Here is a 17,832-nt window from a genome sequence, read left to right as displayed (position 1 = left end):
GCTGCCAGGCAAAAGAGTGAGAGGGAGACCGAAGAAAAGATTGATGGATGTGGTGAGGGAGGTCATGAGGACAGTGGGTGTTAGTGGGGAAGATGCATGAGATAGGCTTAGATGGGAAAAGATAACGCGCTGCGGCGACCCCTAATCGGGACAAGCCGAAAGGAAAAGAAGACTGAAGATAATTCATATTTTTTGTGTTACCTTTCCCTGAGTTATTTCCACCTTATCGTTGTCAGGAGGTTTATGTGCTTTAGTGAACCTATGGGCCACACCACAGCAGGAGTTTCAGCTCCAAATGTTGCACCCAAGCTGATCTTACTGACAAAATGAAACCATTTTCTTGGGGGTTGGGCAATGGTGACAAACCAATTCCGTGAAGAAAACATACGCATGTCAGTGAACATTTCTCCGTGCCTCCTCATGGAGCTATGCATGGCTCAAACTCCCCCTTTCAAAAGGGTATTTCCAAAATTCCTCATTTCATGTCACTACTGAGGCATCATCTGTTTAGCACACTTCTTTCCCTCTGAATCTCTTGACTATCTTCTTGCTTGCATCCATGTCTTTGCTCTGGTTTTATTAGTGGTTTGTGCCACCCAAAAATATACATCTGTTTGAATTGAATCTTCCCTCGCAGGACCACTATGATAAATGAAGTATTTTATTTAAATGGCCGTGCAATCAATTAAGTTGCGGGTACAGTCATTTTTGTAAAGGCGTAACACAGTGTGTAACATCCGAAAGACGTTAGAGTTTAGTTGGATAAGACTGTAATCTGCCATATGATCAGAGCACTTAACCAGAGAGCAGTCACCATCCATTCCAATCCTACATCAAATCCATCATGAGCTGAGGCTTCTTGCATCTTTTTTTTTTCTTTTACCAGAACTCCTCTGCCCGCCATTGTGTTCACACAGCTCAATGACCAGGTGCCACATCGCCTCGACCCTCATCCCCCCACTACTGGTTCCCATTTAAGTTTTTGAATACTCTCCAAACTGAAAAAAACATTCATGCCGAGTCCTTGCTTCTGTATCTCGTGTGCCGTCGTGAGTTATTTCCATACCATCCTGACGGAATGCTTGCTTCTGAAGCACCATCTGTTTACAAAAGCGTACATTCATCAACAAGAATTGACGGGTCACCAAACTAATTACCCGGCATGCCTTGCGACGGCCGCCATCTTGTGTGTCATTGAGGTCAGAGAACAGAGGTGATAGGTGAAGCGTGAAGTTTTTTTCCATCGTTAGTTTATCTGATCGGTCTAAGAGTTATGACGTCGTAGAAAAAGGGAATCCTGGGACTGCGGTGACATCATCGGAAACCTATCCATACATTATTTATGGGGATAGGAATATTTCTTAAATTATCTTCCTTAGCATAAACCTATTAATTAAATGTCAACGCAAACTATAATGGAAAGACCCTTTTTTTGTACTTATATCTACTTGCTGCTTGAGTGATTCCATTTTAATTCAGTTCTATTTATATTGTGTCAAATCACAACTGTCTTGGGCTATTTTATATTTAAAGCAGATCTAGAACCACACTCCTCACTCCTCTTTTTTTTTTTAGGCGAATATACATTTTTACAAAAAAAGATTAAGTGACTTTGTTACTTGAGACAGACAATGACGCTGATCACAAGCAGAAGCAATCAGGCTGTTGTTTTTCAGCTGCAGCTATTTAGGAGGGCAGTCTGGGCTTCAATCAAATCTACATTAACTTTGCCAAAGGCACTGTAGACAATTTGAAGCCAAAAAGTCTGAAAATACACAAAACACAACCTTGTGTCACATTCAGTTTAGCACATCAGAGCTTGTAGTATCCATACAGGCAGATGGAAATAGCCAAACGTCATTCCCTCTTAGAATAGGACGTCAGCACATTCACGTGGTGTTCACTCTTTTTTTAATGCATGACAAAAAGGTTTAAAAGATGAATGATACTGAATTCAGTAATCCACTAGTTTTTGACATAACCATTCGTTTCATTTTTAATTTGATTATGTCTTTGATTAAACCTAATGCACCCCTATGGGGGCAGAAGCCAGTGAAATCTGTAGGCTGGTCCCAAGACTGGATAAATGCAGAGGGTTGACATGATGATTAGGAATAAGGTTGATATATTTTGCATCCAAAAGAGCAGGTGGAAAGGCAGTAAGGCTAGAGGCTTCAGGGGAGGGTTTAAATTATTTGACCATGGAGTAGATGTGGAGAGAAATGGAGTAGGGGTTATTTTAAAGGAAGATCTGGCTAAGAATTTCTTGTAGGTGAAAAGGGTATCAGATCGAGTTATGAGGCTGAAACTTGAAATTGAGGGTCTCATGTACAATGTGATTAGCGGCTATGCCCCGCAGGGTGTGACCTCGAGTTGAACGAGAAATTCTGGAGGGAACAAGATGAAGTCGTTCTGAGCATCCCAAACACAGAGAGTGATGTGATTGGTCGAGATTGTCATGGAAATGTTGGTGAAGGAAACGAGTGATGAAAACGTTACGTCCATGAAAGAAACTTTGAGGGACAGATCATGGTGGACTCTGCAAAAAGGATGGAAATGGCGGTAGTGAAGACTTTTCCTGAAGAGGCAGTAACATAGGGTGACCTACAGGAGCAGAGGTAGAAGGACCCAGGGGTAGAGCAGAGAAAGGAAGACTGTACAGCCTTTTGGAAGGAGGTGAGACAGGCTCTCAGTGGACACTAGGATCTCCCAGAAGACAGGATTACTACAGCCAAGGTGATCAGAGAGACAGGCAGGAGAGTACTTTGTGTATCTTCTGGTAGGAAAGGGGAGAAGGAGATTGGTGGTGAAACCCCAAATCCAAGGAAAGAAGAAGTGGGTCACTGAGAGGACTGAGGAGAAGCAAAAGGAACACATTCTTCGTCCAGGCCAGCACCCTTCCTAGGGTTCACGGCCAGGAGCACGCCCCTCACACTGTATTCCTGTACAGTCAGTGAAGAGTTACTGGAGCCCAGTAGTTGTGGGGAAACTCACTTACTCAATACTGGAGCACCTGTTGCTGAGGTAATTCAAAGCGAGCAAAGAAACTGTTAAGTTCCTCTGCCAAGCCTCTTAAGTTTGTGAGGCTCTCTAGACCCTGCCACACCTCCTGAGGTCTGTTGCTGGCAAGATGGGACTCTATCCTCCTCTTGTACTCATTTTTGGCATTTTTTTTTTATACCTTTTTTCAGTTCAGCTCAAGGCGAGCTGTAAAGCGCTTTCTCACCTGACCTGAAGGCAGTGTCACAGGCCTGGCTGGTCATCCATGGTTTCTGGTTTGGAATCCACGGCAACCACGGGCGTCTCACTAGCTCATCTGGAATGTTGTGTTTGTGGTGAAAGTCATTTGAAACTGCTATTTTCTGTCGGTATCCTAGGTCCAAAAGTTCCTGGTGCGTGTAACAGTGTAGTGCCAAGGCGTATGTGAGCAAAGTGGCCCTAAAAAAACTCAAAGACAAAATACGAAGAGAAGCACTGATAGGGAGAGCCATAAGCCGCTGCGTCTGTTTGCGCCGCCATCTTCAATCAAATCAGAAGCAGCTGAGCTCGTGCGTTATTATGTGCTTTAACTAAGCTTTAGGCAGCGAGAATTCATGAGCTTTATTGTCTCTTTTCTTTTCCCAGTTGGGAATATGTGTGCTCATAAACTTACCTTTCCATAGTCCACCAACTTTGCTAATGTCTTTAAACAAGGTTATGAATTATTATTGATACACCTTGATGATGTTAAAGAGTGACCTACAGAGCCATTAAAATGTCAAATGTACTTGTAAAGTTATAACTAAGTTTTTTATTTATGATGATTATTCTGTGCCATGTTAATAAAAATGTGTAGACAAGTTATCTCAGCTACAGAGGGTATTTATAAGTTTTATCTCCTCTAATACAAATTGCAATCCATTTTCAGTCTTACTGACATCTGAATTTATTTATTTATTTTTAAAAAGGACACATGAGAACTAGGTAACCTTCTCCTAAAAGTTCTTCGGGAGCACACCTGGACAGACACAGAATAAGCCTGTAAAAACACGACTTTTTGTTAAAATCTTTTCAAGCAAAGTCTATAATTGTCAACGATGTCAAATAAAGGCATATGAAGAATTTGGGAAACTGAAAGTTCAGATTTCTGGATTAGTGGATGTTTGGATCAGTAGCAGAGATATTGCCTGGATTTTTAAAATGAAGAACGGATTGCTCATGGATGAATGTTTATTCGGGCCTTTAATCCCCTCTCCAACAACTTTGGGAAGCAAGATTAAATCACTGATTGATTATTTGACAGTTCATTGAAATCACTCACGCTGTCATAGGAAAAAAAATAGAGTTTTGGCAATGTGAAGATAGAGCAAAGGTTATTTAGATTAGATGAGGGTTTTTGCCAAAACAGAAATATCACAAAATTATATCTGTCAAGTTTAAAATTGAGCTCTAAAATTCTCAAAGAACTTTTATTCTATTGGTTTAACAATGCATCTTTTCAACAGTCTAGTTGATTACACTTAAATTTTGCCCCACTGACCTTTTCCTTCTGCACATGAAATATTTTATTTACTATGGTTGAGAGACCAGATTTCCCAGATGAACTGTGTACCTCTTAGCACAAACAGCCTTACATTTTTTAGTCTGTGGACAGTCAACACCCGTTGAACTGAATTCACAAATGAAAATAAAATAAACTATGGAGTTGGCCACCCCCTTTGTGGCTGAAACAGTTTCCAGATTGAATTTTCCAATATTTTCCCTTTTTTTAAAAAATTATACATGGTTTTTTGAGTGTCAGCTCAGCTAACCTCAGGAATACCTTTTGAGTACCAGAATATTATGACCACTTCCAGAAAAATAGAAGGAAATCTCTTTTTTTAGAAGGTGTAATTTATCTTCAATTACTGTACACCTTAGCTACAGTACGTTTTGAATGAAAACTTTTTGTATGCTGTCAAAAATGGGCACTATATTATTTTTATGTAGTAAAGACGGCCTTTTTGATACCTGATGCTACCCCATCAGTAGGTCAATGTGGAGGGAATGTTAAAGCGTACCTTGGAGTTTAAAAAACACTGTAAAAGGGAAATTTACCATGTCCTTTCATAGCCTCGCAGAATGGAAATGTGGAAATGTTTGTTGCGTCATTTACGTACAGTACAAATCATGTAAACATCTGCCTGTTTATTTAATACATAATTCAAATAACAGTGTTGTTTCACATACAGACAGAATGTTAACATGTGTTGGTCTATTCATGTAGAATCATATTGAGAACATCAGTCTCACCTCTTTTAATATGGCCCTCTCACAGAAAGGTGTTTTCACTTTTTTTGTTTTTCCTTCTTTGATGCTCTTCCAGTATCGGAATATATACTGTTCACAGCCAGAAACTGTCATCCCCAAGGTAGCAGAATTGTTGTTTCTCGTGAAACATTCTGCAGCCCTTTGTGTATGTGTGAAAGGCAACTTAAGGCACCGTGGTCAACTTAAATCCACCACAGTAAATTGAATTGCCTCGTAATTTTTTTGTACAGACACTTAGTTGATAACTAGTTCAATTTTGGTTTGAATTCAACAGACACTGGTTCCAATTGTTTACAGGCATAGGAAAGGCTACATTTACACAATGTTTCCAGTGGCAGCAGCCTGTTTGCCCTTTGGACATTTTTTTTTCTTCATATTCAAGTCTTGTTAAGTTTTAAAATAATCCTAACAATATTGCCTTCTGGCCCATAAAACTGTGATGGAGTACCTCACATTTGTTTTGCACTATCACTGTCAAGGCGTTCTATTGCTGAAACGTGGACACTGGGCAGATTTGAGCAAAGCAAAGGAAAATTACATTTACAAAGTACATTTCATACACAAGGTAGCTCACTGTGCTTTATGTGATTAAAAGCATTAAAAAACAAAGCAATAACCATTTAAAACTGAAAAAAAAAAGAAAAATAAGTACAATTTAAACAGCGTACAGTGCAAGAACTATTAACAAGTCTTTACTACTGGGTTTATGTTAAAGCAACATTATTTTATGTTTTCAGAAACTAAACCATTTAGTGATTTGTAGTCCAATAGCAGAACTTTAAAATCAATTTTAAAGCTAACTGGAAGCCACTGAAAAGACATGGGAATTGGAGTAATATGTTCTGACCTCTTTGTTCAGTCAGTACCCGAGCAGCAGCATTGTGAATGAGTGTGTAGCTGTTTAATGCTCGTTTTGGGGAATCCAGTCAGAAGACCATTAGAATTGTCAAGTCTACTCGCGATAAAAGCATGGTGGTCTGCTTGTCACAAGTTTTCCCTGTGGATATTTTCTTTGGATGGTAAAAGGCAGTTTTAGTTATTGATTTAATATTAGTGTTGAAAGTTAGGTCAGAATCTATCAGAACACCGGGGTTTTAGACTTGTCCATGTATTTGCTGACAGCAATCCTCTTTATCCCCAAAAACAATTATTTCAGTCTTGGCCGGTGCGAAGGTGGTGTGAACGTAGCCTGAAGATTTAGTGAGGACTATGCGATGACAAACACATATATTTGTTTTTGCTACGTTTATTTTCATTTGGCTTTATGTACAGCAATTTTGACATTTTTCGCTTCTTAGCTCTTTTAGGAATTTTGGGTCATTTCCTACTCAGAGTATGTTCTGTAACTCTGAAACAAACCCACTAAACACCCCCCAAAACTCAAGTGGCACCAATCTTGTCTCCTGCTTGGGAAAATTCTACTTGTCCCCCTCCAGAAGTCATATGATTATGATGGCGTACTTTTCCACTCCATCTGCTGAATCTTGGGGGTCATTGGCTTACTGGAAAAATGGAAAAATGAAAATTTGTTTACTTACTGGCAAGATATTTTTTGACCACCACTTTTTCACAAAGTTTTGTGGCAAATTAGATCTGTGGTTTCTGTATAATCCCATTACAGTAAGTAACTAATGAACAAAACAAATAGAACAGTAGTGGCCCTTGATCATGTTTGAAAGATAAATTTAGATTCATGTATGGATAAAATTGAACGGACTTATGGTGTAGTACACCCACACTGCAGCCTTTTCATGTCCATGACTGACATTAATCCTAAATAAAAAAGCAATAGAACACGAGTTGGGTTTTATTTTCTGCTGCTCGTTGTAAAACCACAGAAATCTTGGCTATCACAGCATTAAAACTATAATAATTCATCGTGAAACAATGGGCCGAACTCATTCGGGATTTGGATTCTAAAAACATGATACACTTTGGTTGCAAATTTCCACCACAAATGGGTTAGGACAGTACTCAAGCTGTTTTCTCATTTCATGTTCTGTCTTAATTCCAAAATGCAGGTGTCAGATTTGTTCACAAGGGTTTGTGTCAGGGATGAGGAAGAGAAGTATCATATTGCAAGGATGAAAAATAGAGAAGTGTTTTATTTTATGCTTGAACATGAATGTAACTTTAAGATGAATATAACTTTAAGATACAGTATACAGTATCTGTCACCGTTGTCCCAATATCTCATTTAAAAACATTACCAAGAAGGAAACTGTTGGCCTCACAGTTCTGAGGTCCTGGGTTCAATCCTGAACCCGCCTGTGTGGAGTTCGCATGTTCTCCCCGTGCCTGTGTGGGTTTCCTCCGGGCACTCTAGTTCCGTCCCACATCCCAAAAGCATACAACATTAATTGGACACTCTGCCCGTAAGTGTGATTGTGACTGTGGCTGTTTGTCTCGATGTACCCTGCGTTTGGCTGGCAACCAGTTCAGGGTGTACCCTGCCTCCTGCCCGTTGACAGCTGGGATAGGCTCCAGCACTTCCGCGACCCTCGTGAAGATAAACGGCTAAAAAATGGATGGGTGGATGGATTACTTGTGGCACAGGCATAAATGGTTCCAAGATGTATTTTGTGGTTTGTATTTGTAATCCATAAGGTGAAATAACAGCTGGTTTATATTCCTACTTCTCTGACAAGTTCTTCACTTAATGTCAGTCTCGCAGAGATAATAATTTTCTCTGTCCTCTTTTGTTTCTTAATGCAATTGAGGCTTGGCGTGCTCAAGATTGGTAGCGTAGAACAGGTCCGACAGCACTTTGGTTTAGCCACACCCCAAAAAAATCCCACTGGTGCTAAAGAAATTCAGTGCAGGTGCTACATTAGCAGTTAGGATTAGCTACAATTGGCGACAGTCATCAAACATATGTAATGTATTTAGTTTTACTTTGTTGGGTCTTTAGGCTCCAAAAACACATTTCCTTTTTACAAATTTGATCAACTTAAAGGTCACCTCATTGCTGAACAAATGAGTTTCCCCCAAACACGACAAGCAAGTGCGCAATTTAGTCATTCGAATCCAGTTGCCTCAACAGACCCAACCAGCAAATTGACATGACAAGTGCTGTTATATGTTCATTTTGTTCATAGAATTTTTCATCAGTCTCATGCGAGGGGATTTCTAAATAACCATTTAAAAATCATACTGCAAATATCATTTGGCTCTGACAGACCGATTAAGAGGTGACGGGGAATTTGGTGCTATGTTCTTTTGTCTTAGGGTGATTTTGTTAAATAATAAAACACAATAGTTTCTTGCAGCAATTTGTCACCAGTTGTTTATTGGTGGGGCAGCGGGCTTTTAGAGTGATAAACTATTTTTAAGGAAATCATGAGAATACGTCGTGATGGTATTATGTAAAAGTTTCTCGCCTCTTTATGTCAGCATGATCGCATGGAAGTTAACATTCACCTGCAGTTTGATTGGAGTCTTTCAATTTTGCAAGGTGGCTAACTTGAAGTTGTTTAGTACTTTAATTTGGCTTTAGTATTTACTTTTTTTAAAGTAAAGTGAACGACCAAGAATTTTGTGGATGGTCCCCTCCAAGTGATAAACTTGATAATATGCATGGCGGGCCCCATAGCTCAGTGGTTAGAGCACTGGTTTGGTTAACCAGGGGTTGTGGGTTCATATCCCACTGGGGCCTCTACTCCCTGAGAAGGATTGCATCAGGAAGGGCATCTGGTGTAAAAATTGAGCCAAACATATATGTGTGTTCATCTGAGATGACACTCTGTAGCAACCCCGAAAGCGACCAGCCGAAAAAAAACTTGTCTATATATGGAAACAAGCAATTGTGAAGTCAAAAGGTTTAAACTAAATTAGAGCCAAGCCCCAATTCTACCATTTTAATTGAGGAACGACTGGCAAACAGTCACACACACACACAAGAAAATGTAAACCGCTCATTATTTATTAACAAGAATCATACGTCATGGCTGGAATCTGTAGAAAAGTCGACACAGGCCTGTAACATTCTGGAAAAAACTTTAACATCCTGATGAGCGAAAGATATCGATTACTAATATTAAGAGTGACTTCTCTTTAATCACTGTCAAGTCTTATTTGCTGCAACACTCCTGATCACCTAAAAATCTGTTCTTTTACAAGAAAAACATGTTTTGAAGTTGATGTATTAGGTCCAGATGTTAACACAATACCTGGAAATACAAGCTAAATCGTAGCTGATCTCTTGTTTCTCGCCTCCCCGTTTTCACTTGACAAAGACACAACTGAAGGGAAAATGCCCCCCAGAACAAGCAGAAGTGTAGATAGTTGCATTAGAGGCCTGGCAGATCATCACCATGGATGAAATCCACCATTGGCTGATGTCTATGCATTCCAGGCCTTATAATTGACTGCAAAGGATTTGCAAGCAAGCCCAAATCCAAGACTAATTGCTAAACAAAAAAAAGTTTGATTTATGATTGTCAATTTGTCCCATTACTTGTGGACCCTTAAAAGTGGAAGCTGAATGTACGTGCCAGATTAAATTTTTTTGTAAATGTATATCTAATTCCACTCCAAAACTACTGCTATTACAGTACATGCAAATCCATCAAATAAAATTCTGATTATAAATTTTTTTTAATTCAAATTTGTGCTAAAAACGTTACAAAAGCCAACGTGGTGAATCATTTTGCAAGGCACTTTAGCTATTATTGTCTGTGAATGGGTGCGATTGATATCGCATATATCTGAGGCAATAAACAGACCGTAGTCTGTAAAACCCAAACAGGATTATGAGTGAAAAATCCATCAAGCAAGCCATGTAAACACATTCATCAAAATATGGTTTTATTTAAAACCAGAGCACCCAGAGGGCCGAATCCTTTGCCAAGGCTTAATCATTCACAGGGGTATTAATGTGTGAACATTTTCAGTGTATTCTATTGTTTATACAAAACAAATGCTCAAAGTTTGGAACGCAACCCAATTAAGTAACATTTTGATTTTGTCTTCCAAATATTTGTGAGTACTTTGTTACCAGTGAAGAATCATGTTCAACCTCTTTTGCTTTAATTATTTTTCATTGACGCTAAGTCCTTTACTTCCGGCTGGGTATTTAGATTTTGCCCATGTTTGCACATTGTAACATTTCACTACACGCATCTAATTTATGAAGAAATGATCCAGATGTAAGGAAATGCAGAGGTCATGGAGTTTTGTCATACGGAATGACTCCTTCTTATGACTGGCTCCAGTTCATTCCTCAGATCCTTCAGAAGCTCCAAAAGTGCATTGCGCAGATGATTTTTAGAGATAATTTTTGTTTCTGGTATTACAAAAATGTTTACACTAGTGAACGAGACCTGTTCTCCCCTCCGCATCTTTTTTTGCTTTCTCGTCCTGTCGTTCAGACATGATATTTAATAAAGTGCCACTGTCATGAAATGGATGATTTTTAGGATGTTATTAATTTAAAAAACAGCAGCCGCAATGGACCCAGCTATTTTTTCACTACAAAACATGATTTTGACGTATATGGCTTTTTGTAACTCCCGCCATGAAAATCCTCTCGAGGAATTTGTTTTCGACAAAAAGCAGGAAATGACGTTAGAGGCAATAGCGAGTTCAAGCGGACTCATTTCTTTCTATTAGTTTTACCTGCGGGAAGGTAGCTCATTGTTCCTTCGTGTTAGCCAAAATGATGGCTCGTTGTGTTGCTGGATATTGCTTGAACACTTGGGAGGATGGATTCGCTCTTCATACTTTTCCAGAAGATCCGGTTCATCGTGAAAAATGGATTGCACACGTGCAAAGGATGTGAGCTCCGTGGGTTCCTAATGACAGGAGCTGTGTGTGTACAGCTACGAAAAAAAACAATAGTAGGGGGGACGTAATCTGTAAGTCAGGGCTGCTAAATGTGCCTGTGCGCATCGGAAGGCTTCCATGCAGCAGCCACTGGAGGACGACCTCTGCAGGCCTTCTGGATTGCCACTGGCTTTGTCGACAAGGTGGCTGGGGTGGCTCAGCGCCGCCGTGGAAGTGGATCAGACGGGGAGGCGGTTTTTGGCCGCGGCATCACTCACGGGGGGCCGTTTTTATCACCGCTGCGTGGACGTGGATCGGGCGGGGAGGTGGTTTGGCCTTGATCCGCATATCATCTAAATATGGCTTGAAACAATAGGGTAATATTGCCCCGTTAACTTCACTCGGTTGTGAGATGTTCTCTTCGAAAATAGCTTCCGTGTCAGAAGGGGTGCATTCGTCTCCCACAGTAGGGCCCACCGTGTGTTTTCAATGGCGAATGTCCCGGGTGATGTCACGGACTGGGCATGCAGCCACTATGGCGACCACTCTCAAATATCATGCCTATAAACATTGTAAAATAGATATTGTAATGAAAAATACATATAAGATTATTCACTTCATTGTTGACACGAATAAATAAATATGAGCGGAGAGCGCGTCTTCCATGCGCAAAGTTGCAGAAGTCTCATTCGACATCAAAGTGGTAGTGCAATGTCTCTTGATGACATCACACCGGGACATTCACAGAGGAGCGAGATAGATTTTCTGATTTTTCCGAAGCCCCTTCTGACACGGAAGCTCTTTTCAAAGAAAACATCTCACAATCGAGTGAAATAACCTGAGCAATATTACCCTATCATTTCGAACCATACTTTGATGCTATGCGATCACTTCTAACTAACAACAGACTCCCTGACAATATGTAGCGTACTCAGGAGGACCCATGCTGGGGGGGAGCTCCTTTCTCCTGCTGCACGCAGCCAAACCACCTCCGCATTGGGGCTGACGCGGAAGCCTTCGCTAGAGAGCCTGACACGGAAGCCTTCATGCGAGCCCCATGCGGAAGCCTTCGCCGGTGAGCCCGATGCGGAAGCCTTCCCTGGCGAGCCCAGCGCAGAAGCCTTCGTCGGCGAGCCAACGCGGAAGCCCTCCGACGCGCACATCGACACATTTAGCACCCGTCTTATGTACGCTATCTTTTGTTACATTATGAGAGACAGATTATGTTGTCCCCCAACTATTGTTTTTTTTCTTTTTTTTTTAATAGCTCTGTACACACCTACCTGTCATTTGGAACCCATGAAGCTCTCGTCCTTTGTACCCGTGCAATCCATTTTTCACGACGAACCGTAGTCTTTTGTAAAGGTTTAAAGAGTGGATCCATCCTCCCAAGCGTTCGAGCGATATCCAGCAATACACTGAGCGGGCATCTTGGCCAACACGAAGGAGCAAAGAGCTACCTTCCCGTAGGTAAAATTGGTACAAACACATGAAGCCGCCTGAGTGGGCGTATGCTACTAAGAACACTTCCTGCTTCTTCTCCAAAACAAATCCATCGAGAGGATTTTCACGGCGGGAGTGCCAAAAAGTCATATACGTCATAATCATGTTGTGTGGTGAAAAAAACAGGTGGGTTCATTCCGGCTGCCTTTTTTTTCATTAATAAAATGGTAAAAATCATGCATTTCATGACAGTGGACCTTTAAAGATGCAAAATCAGCCACCTTGTTATGTTTCAATTTCAATAAATCACATTGGTAAATTGTTCTATTTGCGTCCTTTGCTCCCTTCAAATTAAGAACATTTTGACACAAGTTTAAGTGTGTTCAGTTAGCATTAAAGCAATACATGTTTTAGTTTGGTGCCACCTGATGGCATTTTTGTGTCAATTAACTTTGTTGAAGTGAATTGAGACGCTTCATTTCGGGAAAAGTAGCACTATGTCTCTGCCTTGTGATATCTTGGCATCAAAGAACTGTGTTCAAGAGAGATGACATTTCATTTAGACAAAAGTCGTACCATGCTGGGAGCACGGATTAGTACACACACAAACATTGCAGGCAAACTGGACTGTTGACAAAAACTATTTTGGCTCATAGCATGAAGGCATGTACTATACTTTTCAACAAATAAAATGAAACCTTTTATAAGTCCTGTATGTGAAAATTACTTTTGATTTTCCACTATTGCAGCAATGCTATTTTTCATAAAATTTTCATCGAGTTGCACAATTGTTGGCACAGAGCATACAAATGACCACAAACGTGAGGTCTCAAAGCATATCACCACAGCAGTGTGTAACAAAAACAGCTCAGATGATTAACTTGGGAATTCTCCATATCTTCTATGTAGTGTTGATTATTTTATAAAGTGGAGTGTCTGAGGCCAATCTGTGTCCTTGTAATTGAACTTTAATCTTTTTATTCTTTTGTTTTAATTTAACCTTCATTGACCCGGGTAAAGCAATTGAGAATAGAACAGACAGCAGATTAAAACAAAGCAACATAAGTAGGACAAGTACATAAAATTCTACAATGTGATATGGTTGCACATTCATATAATACATTACAGTATTATACATCATAGCATATGGTGACTGGGGGGGACAAAAACTGCCTAAAAACACATATGGCAATCATGTACAGAATTTTTCACTAACTTTTAAAATGATGGCATTTGGATGAATGAGGTCACTTTTTGATTTTTTTTTTTTTTTCCATTGCAGAAAATTTTCAGCACAAATGCTCCCCTAATTGCACAACAGCTGGGTATGTAAAGAAGGTGTTCTGGATGGGAATATTCATAACTATTCATTTTAAATCATCAACTAGGAAGTAAGTAAGAAGCAGTAAGTAGGAATTTATTGGCTGCTGAAATCATGATGGCGCATTCTGGCAGAAAAGGTCGTTTTCTGAACAATATACAGACTGTAAAAGATATCTTTTATCATAGTTTACAATGCTGCTCCTGGAATATTTGAAATAACATTTATTCTTCACTGACTCTTGACTCTAACATACAGTAACCACTCTAGCATAAAGCAAATGTTTCCTTTTGGTTTTAGGGTTTTTAAATTGGAATGATGTTTTTTTTTTTTTTAACATCCCATGATAATAGACACAGTACAGTCCTGAACTTGTTATAGAGAGATTTTTTTCTGATGTCTGAGGCCACGATCACTTTAAAATCTATCCTTCCATTTCTGAGCCGCTTATCCCCACAAGGTCAAGAGAGTCCCAGGCAAGGAGGCGGGGCACACGCTGAACTGGTTGCCGCGCCTGAAATAGTTGCCAGCCAATCGCAGGGCACATACAGTAGAAACAACAATTTGCCCTCACATTAACACCAATGGGCAATTTAGTCTTCAGGGTGGGCCCAGGATTTGAACCTCAGTCCTCACAACTGTGAGGCAGACGGTCAAGGCAATCGTATACCGTGCTGCCCTCATTTTAAAATGTTTCCCTCCAAAAATAATGTGACTTATTAACTATATAAATCAATTAAAGAAGAAACTATTTGGTATGAATAAATAAATAAATAAATAGAGCAGGCACCCCTTAATAAAATTACTTTGCTTCAGTCCCTTTTGCTTTGCAAACAGCCAAGTTGAATGCAGAAATCAAAGAAAAATGTGCTTTAAAAAAAAAAAAGACAGTGTCAACTCTTTTCCTCGCTAAAAAGGCAACCATAAGACTAACACAGGAAACCACTCCCCTGTTCATTACTGACCTCTTACTTTCAATGGTGGAGAATAAAATATCTCATTCGAGCAGCCAGCTTTAAGTACCTCAAATTGCTTCTCCCTTAGGTTAGAACAAAGGCTCTTGAAGTGTTTTAACAATGTTCCTACTGTCCATCAGTGTTTCCCAACCTTTTTATGCTCCCCACCCCACTTGAACACTGTTGTCCCAAACTCAAATGTTGAAAAAAAAAAATCTAAAACAAATTCAATCAGTAGCAAATAAAAGTTTAACCATACTAACTTAACAAGGTGGAACAAAATAGAACGGAGAATCAGCTGGAAAGTGTTGGCCTCACAGTTCTGAGGTCCCGGGTTCAATCCCGATCTCCCCTGTGTGGAGTTTGTATGTTCCCCCCGTGCCTGCGTGGGTTTTTTTCGGGCACAAAACATGCAACATTAATTGAACACTCTAATTGCCCGCCGGTGTGATTGTGAGTGCAGCTGTTTGTCTTGTTGTGCCCTGTGATTGGCTGGCAACCAGTTTAGGGTGTACCCTGCGTCCTGCCCGATGACAACTGGGATAGGCTCCAGCACTCCCAGCGACACTTGTGAGGATAAGCAGCAAAGAAAAAGAAAACCCACGCGGGCACGGAGAGAACATGCAAAGTCCACACAGGCGGGGCCGGGATTGAACCCGGGACTTCAGAACTGTGAGGCCAACACTTTTTCCATCTGAGGCACCATGCCGCCAATTTAGTGTAGGAAATAATGGAAAATAAATAATAATAATTTAGAAACTTAAATTAACCTAGCATGCATGCTTGGGGGATATGGGAGTGGGGAGAACATGCAAACTCCACGCATGTGAGGCTGACATGCTTGCAAGTCGGCCACAGTGTGTATAAAAGTCATTCAAATTAAATAGCAATGCAAAATAATTATACGGTGTAAAAGCTTAGCATTTAAATTATACTTCAGTTGAGCACAAACTGAGGAAGACCATAACTGTTAAAAAGCCGTTCAAAGCGATTAAAATAAAATGTGTTGACGTCATGATCCACCAGCTGATAATCACTCTCCCTTTGATTCATTCTCATGTTATCGTAATTTGAACCAACCACAAAAATTCAGTTCTTCATGACATCACTGCCTTCCTGGCCGTCTAAATTGTGCTAAGATGACAATTGTACAGTGGCTTTTTGCGTCAAAAGGGTGTTGATTAAAAAGACATTTGGGGCTATATCAACTTTTTTTTTATATGCTCATGTGTCTCCCAAGAGCCAAGTGCTGTTTTTGCATATTTAAACAATGGACTCATCACCGTGGATATAACAAAATTTCAAAACCAACAACTTATTTTCTTTCATTTTCAGGTTGTGTACATTTTTTTTTTTTACATAAAACTAAACTATTTCATTTCGTTGGCCAAAAGGCCCAGGAACTTGAAAATCATGCCAATGAAGCAAGGAAAAGCAATGAAAGTACCGTTAATGCAGTGCAGGCTTCTGAGCAGTTTGGGAACAATTTGCGGCTGTAACTACTCCACTTGTTATCTTAATTTTGCAGTCTTGGTTTATATTTTAAATTTTCCTGACTTGTTCCGCATAGCTTGTGGGGGTAAGAACCTCTAATGTACTGTTGTTCTTTATTCATTGAAGCGGTATGATAAATACTGTTCTTGTTTGTTTATTTGTTGCTATATTTAAAAGAGTTCACATTTTTAAGGACATTTCCTTGACACGCTTTCATCAAAATTCTCCCTGGAGCAAGAATTATAATATACTTTCCGCACATTATTTCAAGAAATGAGCCCATTTTGAAGGCTGAGGCGTCTTGTTTATGTAAGTGAGCATCTGCACAGCATGTCCCATGTACTTCTGGCCCAATGGCGAGCATACAGTGAAGAAACCCTGCTGTATTGCAAGTTCTCCCACTTAGAAACCATGGAGGTGCATGTCCACTGTGAGAGAGAAAATCTAAAAAGAAAAATCCAGAAATCACAATGTATGATTTTTTTTAATGATTTATTTGTGTGGTACAGCTGCAAATAAGTATTTGAACACCTGTCTGTCAGCTAGAATTCTGACCCTCAAAGACCTGTTAGTGCCCCTTTAAAAGTCCACCTCCGCTCCATGTATTGTCCTGAATCAGATGGACCTGTGTGAGGTAGTGAGCTACATAAAGATACCTGTCCACCCCATACAATCAGTAAGACTCGAACTTGTAACATGGCCAAGACCAAAGAGCTGTCCAAAGACACGAGAGCTAAAACTGTACAACTCCACACGGCTGGAAAGGGCTCCGGAGAAATTGCCAAGCAGCTTGGTGAAAAAAGGTCCGCTGTTGGAGCAATCATGAGAAAATGGAAGAAGCTTAACATGACGGTCAATCTCAATAGGAGTGGAGCTCCATGCAAGATATCACCTCATGGAGTCTCAATGATCCTTAGAAAGGTGAGGAATCAGCCCAGGACGACACAACAGGACTTGGTCAATGACCCGAAAAGGGCTGGGACCACCGTTTCCAAGGTGATTGTTGGTAATATACTAAGACGTTATGGTTTGAAATCATGCATGCGACGGAAAGTTCCCCTGCTTAAACCCACACATGTCAAGCCCCGCCTTAATTTTGCAAATGAACATTTGGATGATACAGAGAAGTCATGGGAGAAAGTTTTGTGGTCAGATGAGACCAAAATTGAACTTTTTGGTCATGATTTCACTAACCGTGTTTGGAGGAAGACGAATGATGAGTTCCATCCCTAGAACACCATCCCTACTGTGAAGCATGGGGGTGGTAGCATCATGCTTTGGGGGGTGTTTTTCTGCGCATGGGACAGGATGACTGCACTGTATTAAGGAGAGGATGACTGCGGCCATTAAAGTTCTGCTTTTTTTAACATGTCCCTTAAACGTCGTGTAGTGGAGTGGCCCGTGCCGCGGGTTGATGGGTCGTTTTTGGTGGGGGGAAAAAAAGTTGACCAATGCATCAATATAGTAGCAAAACACGAATGTTGATGCTAAACTGGCAACATTGCTGTCAAATTAGGCCCTGTGAGGAAGAACAAGTTTCTCTGTTCTTGAGGAGTTAGAGCTTTA

The sequence above is a fragment of the Syngnathoides biaculeatus genome, chromosome 19 (assembly GCF_019802595.1).
Source record: "Syngnathoides biaculeatus isolate LvHL_M chromosome 19, ASM1980259v1, whole genome shotgun sequence".
In the NCBI taxonomy this organism is placed as follows: Eukaryota; Metazoa; Chordata; class Actinopteri; order Syngnathiformes; family Syngnathidae; genus Syngnathoides; species Syngnathoides biaculeatus.
The sequence above is the reverse complement of the archived record's forward strand: the minus strand, read 5'-3'. Positions refer to the sequence as shown.